The 6,363-nt window shown below is 44.9% G+C and overlaps 1 protein-coding gene and 1 pseudogene across 10 annotated transcripts in view; one reads left to right on the top strand and one right to left on the bottom strand.

The window, feature by feature from the left end:
• Nucleotides 1-1,077: 1,077 nt before the first annotated feature.
• On the bottom strand, nt 1,078-1,417 carry LOC106021126 (annotated as a pseudogene).
• Nucleotides 1,418-6,109: 4,692 nt separating this feature from the next.
• The window catches only part of Strada (STE20 related adaptor alpha), a 29,285-nt gene continuing 29,031 nt past the window's right edge, over nt 6,110-6,363 (top strand). For 4 of the 10 annotated variants that reach the window (XM_040749933.1, XM_040749929.1, XM_040749931.1 and 1 more), the window contains exon 1: nt 6,110-6,254. The gene's annotated coding sequence lies outside the window, so the exon portion shown is untranslated. The remainder of the gene's footprint in view (nt 6,255-6,363) is intronic. The other 6 variants (XM_040749936.1, XM_040749935.1, XM_040749930.1 and 3 more) reach the window with 4 other exon arrangements.

The following is a 6,363-nucleotide window of genomic DNA, read 5'->3' as shown; positions in this document are numbered from 1 at the left end:
TGTGGTGGAGCAAAGCCATTTACCTCATAGTGACAAGAGCTGACAGACAGGGGCAGGGGTTCTAATATCTCAAGAACACACCCTCAGTGACCTAACTGTCTACAGTTTCCATCATCTGATCATAGTGTCTGCCACTGGCTACTGGCTCAGTCTTTACCATGGCATTTTGGATGGACATTTATGATCCAAACCATTATAGTCTTTTCCTTGGGTTAAGACATCTTGTTAAGAGTCAGTGGACCAAGAAAGGAGAATGTTGTTTGCTGTCACACTGGAAAGAAACCATGCTTCCCAAATTTCTTTGCCTGGAGACCTGAAATATGAAACTGACTTGGCTTCAGTGTCAACAAAGCCAAATCGCTAGGACCAGTGAGATGCTCCATGGGTGAAGGTGCCTGCCAAGCTTGATGACCTGGTTTTGATCCCCAGGATGCATGTACATGGTAGGTGAATAAATAAATGTAATAAAAAATTTATTGAAAAAATTTCTAAGCTTTTTCCCTTTGGGTAAGTCACTAACCTCTTTGAGTTTATTGTGTTTATTCTTTTGTAAAATACGTGGGATTAAATAATTTTCCTACCTACCAGTTTATTTTAAAATTTTCTTTATGTGTATGTGTGTTTTACCTGCATGTGTGTCTGTCTGCCATATGTGTAGTGCCCAAGGAAGCCAGAAGAGTGTTGGAATCCCTGGGACTGGAGTTACAGGTTATAAGTTGCCATGTAGGTGCTGGGAACTGAACCCAGGAAATCCACAAGAGCAGTCAGTACTCTTAACTGCTGAGCCATCTCTTCCACTTATCTCACAGATAGTTTAGAACCAAAAGATAATGAGTACAAAACTGTTTTATACTCACTTCCAAAGGCACGGCTACTATCAAATGGTACATTTTGCTTTACACTCTTATGCTCCTCTGTCCAATAGAAGAAGTGTGTCCTGTTAGCCTTCTCTGACTTTGTGTCAGAACTGACAAGGTCTTTTTGTTTTGTTTTGTTTTTTCTTAGAGCTGAGGGGTGTGATGGAAATAGGGGAATTTTTTTTTCAAATCCACTTTTATTTATTTACTTTTCATTTGTTTAAATCCTGGAAGGGTATAGCATCCCACAGATTCTGTGTCCAGTGGCCTTTGCAGGAAGGTTGCTTTGGATTTTGGCACGAACCATGCCACTGTTTCCATGGGCCTGGGTTACTTTTCCCCAGATCACTCTGGTTTTGTTTGGTTTGTCTCTGGGTGTCACTGTGTTGTTTTTTTTTTTTTGCTTTATACACGTAAGCACATCTCTTGCCCAAGTAGAATTCAGTTTCATCTCGGGCATAAACACTGTCAATTTTAAGAAGAGCTGTGTGCTCTCTCTGGTTCCAGAGACCTCGCTTATAACCAGCAAAAATGGCCGTGCATCACAGCCTGCCAGACATATCTGCCTTTTAGAAGTCCTGTTCCCAGCAGGCCTCCACAGGCGCCAAGTTGGCGGAAAGAGCAGGGGAATTGTTTATAATTCCTTAGTACAAGGAAACCTCTCTGTCAAGCACAAGATGTAGAACTCCTTTATATGGAACTTGGACCAAGGAAAATACTGGGTGACATTTTCATTCCAGTCATCCAATAGAAATAGAGCATCATGTTGTCTTTTCCTGCCTCTTAATCTAAATGACGTTAAAGGCTAGAAGAGTTGACCCATAGGGGTGGCTTCTATTCCAAACTACTGAAACAGTGAAAGTAAAAGGCCTAGCTGGGCATAGTGTCACACATTTTTAATACTAGTTCTTAAGTTTCTAGTGTTTGGTGATAGCAGATCTGACTGAAAAAGAAAGATAACAGGGCTAGAGAGAAGGCTAGGAGTTAAGAACACTTAACTGCCATTGCAAAGGGCCCACATTGGAATCTCAGCAGTTCTAGGGGGTCTGCTGCCCTCTTCTGATCTCGGTGGGCAACTGCATTCACACACACATCTGAATACAACAAAATCTTTTTTTTTTTTTTCCTGAGGAGTAAATCACCAATGACTTTATTTTCAGTATGATACAACCTCAAAGTTACACTAAACATCCACACAAAATGAAGCCTTCCTCAAACCCAATTCTGTAAGAAAGTATCAACAGTGTAGACTGATCATTTGTAGTGTGAAAATTGTGACTCTTAACAGTGTAGACTGAGCTCTAGGTTTTAATCCACAAATATATATATATATATATACACATACATATATATATTACAACAAAATCTTTAAACATAGGAATACGGCTTTATGTCTCTACAAGTTCACAGCTGTCTCAACCCTCTGAATTGAGAAGGAATAAAAGAAAACTGATTTTTTTTCCTAATGGTAGATTGTATTGTTTGACTGCTTTGTTCTTGAGACAAGGTCTCATCTATAACCCAGACTGGCCTGAAATTTATGACAGTGCCCCTGCCATAGCCTGGAGTGCTGGGGCGGGTGCCACCACATCTACTTATTTTCTGAGAGGACTGCTTGTTAAAGTGTTACTTAGGCTAGTTTCCGACTCATAGACTCAGTCTTCCCTCATCCCCTCCTAGGCAGCTGGGGGCGCACTGCCATGCTCACCTTTTGAGACAGGGTCCCAGCCCCATTTATTCCAGGCTGAATTCCAGCTTCTGATGCTCACCCTGGCCTTTTTTAAAGTATCCAGGCGGTGGTGGCGCATGCCTTTATTCCCAGCACTCAGGAGATGGGGTGGATCTCTTGGGTTTGAGACCAGCCTGGTCTACAAGAACTAGTTCCAGGACAGCCTCCAAAGCAATACAGAGAAACCCTGTCTCGAAAAACAAACAAATAAGTATTCCTTTCCTTGGGAATGGTTACTGAGGAACAAAATGACACTGCCTCCACCTGTCCATTGAACTGCTGGTTTTCATAAGGTTTTTTCCACTTTTCAAAGGTATTTCTAGTTAGCATACAAAATAATGGGATTCATTATTACATGTTCATACACATAACATTGTACTTTGTCATATTTGTTCCCACACTACTCTCCCCCTCCCTCCATTCATATTTTAAATTTACATTACATAGCTTTCCTCTGAGCATTTTCTCTAGCTTAGCTTGTCTCTTAGCAGAGCTAGAACTACAGATTTTTGAGCTGCACATGCTTGAACCCAAAGCACATGCTTGAATCCTGTGTGTTGGGTGAGCACTCTACTGATGAGTTTCACCCTCCAGCTCTCCTATCCTAGTGCTTTTGGCAAGTCTGTTCTCTTCTTTTGTCTTCTACCCCTTCCTAAAATGACTAGGTGGATACTCATGTTAGATAGTGAAATGTAAAGAGCCTAAGTTGAAACACTTTGCAGGTAAGTAGTCCTAGTCAACTTGTTCTCACCCACACATTGCCCTATTTCACTTGAGTATTCTTTTAGATTTATTTATTATTCTGCCTGCATGTGTGCCTACATACCAGAAGAGGGTACCAGATCATTATAGATGGTTGTGAGTTACCATGTGGTTGCTGGGAATTGAACTCAGGATCTCTGGAAGAGCAGCCAGTGCTCTTAATCTCTGAGTCATCTCTCCAGCCCTTGAGTATTCTTTAAACAAGGAGTTCACATATGGGTTTTCATGTAGAAGCTTATGTATTTAAACAATAGAATTAAAAATACAAGTAGCTTTAAAAAAGTAAAAAAAAAAAAAAAAAGCAAGTAGTTAGTTTAGCCTGTCTCCATTGCTTTCGGCTTCAAGTCAGTTTCCAAAAGCTCTGGAAATCTTCAAGCACCCTTCCCCTACAATAAGTTAAAAGCATCAGGAACTTGTGCCTTCCAGGGCTCACACTCTGTAACCTCTGAATGTTGACCTTTCATTATACAGTTTGTTTCCATTTATTCTGATTGGTGTATGAGAACCTATGCATTTGCTCATTGACACAGCAGAGTCTGGGAGAAGGGGGTCTCTGAGTAGCTTTGTTGGGCAGCCATATGGTTGGTAAAATCTGCCAGCCATGCTGACTCTCAGATTGTAACATCCTGTTAGAAAATGTGGTGGCCGATGAAGTACCTAGTGTTAATACATCCCATTATAACGACTAAGAGCTTTTAGGCCTGAGGCACTTGCCCAGCATGTGTGATGTCCTAGGCCCAATCTTTAGTACAGTCCAAAGAAGAAAGGCGAGGAAGAGGAGGGGAAAACACAACTTGAGGCTGCTTGATAAGTATAGCCTGGTGTGGTGGTTCACATCTGTAATCCCAGAACAGACGTGGGGGGCGGCGGGGTGTCTGTGGTGTGTGTGTCTTTGAGTTTAAGGCCAGCCTGGGCTGCAGAGTGAGTTCCAGGTCAGCCTGAACTAGAATTAAGACCCTGCCTCAAAACCATAGTTTGGAGAGACAGGTCAGCAGTTAGGAGCACTGGCTGCTCTTGGAAAGGATCCAGAACCCACAACTATCTGTCGCTCTGTTCCTGGGGATAAGACACCCTCTGGCCTCTGCTTGCTTCTGTACACATGTGGTATGCATATGTATACTCAAGTACACATACATACTCAGAAAATTTTAAAGCAAAATGAAGCTGGCATCTTTTGTTTTTCAAGACAGGGTTTCTCCGTAGCTTTGGAGGCTGTCCTAGAACTCACTTTGTAGACCGGGCTGGCCTTGAACTCAGAGATCTGCCTGCCTCTGCCTCTGAGTGCTGGGATTAAAGGTGTTCGTCACCACCACCCTGCAAAGCTGGCATTTTTTAAAATTTTTATTCATTATTAATAAGTATACAGTGTTCTGCCTGCAGTCCAGAAGAGGTGGTTGCTGGGAATTGAACTCAGGATCTCTGGAAGAACAGCCAGTGCTCTTAACCTCTGAGCCATCTCTCCAGCCCAAAGCTGGCATCTTTTTGTTGCTTTCTGTAATACTCATTTCCAAAGACCATGTGAACTGCAGAAACTGAATTTCCCTCCATTTTCTTGCTTCTTTGTGGACTCATTAGGTTCACTTCTGAAAGAAACATTTTAGACTGAGTTTGTGCTTTACAATGTTAAATCAATAGGTAAGGTCACAGAAGTGTGTAAAACGGTGAGATCCTGCAGCACGTTTGGTGTATTCCCATTAAGCCCGGGTTTGGATGTTGCCGAACTCACACATCTTGGAAGTTATTAGACTGGCATTATTCTGTGAGGGGACGGAACTGGGCGAAACAGGTATTCATTACTTGACAGCACTCCACAGCAACTGAAGTGACTGAAAGTCCTAAGTCACAGAAGGAAGTCTCGCTGCATCTGGAATGCTTCATTTTATCAGTCCCGTGTGCACCTGTCTTCATAAAGGAAACTCATCCTAGGTTTCTACAAAAAGGACACATCACCAAGCTGTAATCCCAGCTTTAATCTCTGAGTTCAAGGACAGCCCAGGTTACATGAGATCCTGTCTCAAACCCAATACAAAAAAAAAAAGTTATGGATGAAGGAGGGTTTAGTTGAGCAATTTTCCTTGCTTTACATAGAAGGAACTTGGGGCACCGACACAGGGTGAGTTTCCTCTTCAGTTTGTTCCGCAATGTCTGGGACACAGACCCAAGTAAGGCATATGAAGTGTTTTTTCACTTTAAGTCCTACCAGGTGAAATGATTTGCGGGGGTTAGGACGGGGTGGGGGAAATACTGATAGGCAAGTCCCTAGCTATAATTAGTTGGCCCTTGACCCTTCTCTGCAGATAGGAGGGGTATGGGAGGCCCCAGGGCCCTTCTGGACTGCTGTCTGCAACAATGACGACTAGTAATTTAGGTCTTTGCCTTGGGGAAACCCGCTTCTACCTAGATAAGGAGCGCCCTCAGCAAAGAAAGGGGAGAGACTAGTTAAGAGCTCTCTCCCCGCCACAGCGGCTGGGTGCTCTGCACGCGGGAAGCGGATAAGCCCTCTCCGCGGGAAGGCGGAGCTTCCTCTGTGGGAGGAGATAGCTGGGGCGGGGCAGGGCGGGGCAGAGTTTCCTTCACGGGAAGGGTAAGGCGGAGCGTCTTCCGAGAGCGGGACGAGGGAGGTGAGGGGCGGAGCTTCTTCCTTGGGTGAGGCAGAGCAAGGCTTCCTCGGCAGGGGAGGGGAGGGACTTCCTCCGTGGGGCGGGGTAATGAGAAGCATCATCCGTGGGAGGGGCGGGGCTTCCTTTACGGGCGTGGCGAGACTCTGCCAGCCTTCCTGGATCCCTCCACTGCGCATGGCACGTTGCGTACCTCCCTCCCAGCAACGGGCCTGGCGGCAGCGCGGCCACCAAACTGAGGAGGCGGAGCCGAGACGAGTCGGTACTACGCTCTGACTCCTAGACCAGGTACCGGGTGGCGGGGCCGCCTGGCGCGCTCTCCGGGGCCAGTTCCTCTCGCCCGACTCGGAGTCATCTCCTCCGAGGCGCGCCTCAGCGGCCATCCCGGCTCACCCTC

The sequence above is a fragment of the Mesocricetus auratus genome, unplaced genomic scaffold, assembly GCF_017639785.1.
Source record: "Mesocricetus auratus isolate SY011 unplaced genomic scaffold, BCM_Maur_2.0 Super-Scaffold_100007, whole genome shotgun sequence".
In the NCBI taxonomy this organism is placed as follows: Eukaryota; Metazoa; Chordata; class Mammalia; order Rodentia; family Cricetidae; genus Mesocricetus; species Mesocricetus auratus.
Note: the sequence above shows the minus strand (reverse complement) of the source record. Positions and strands in the feature narration are given on the sequence as shown.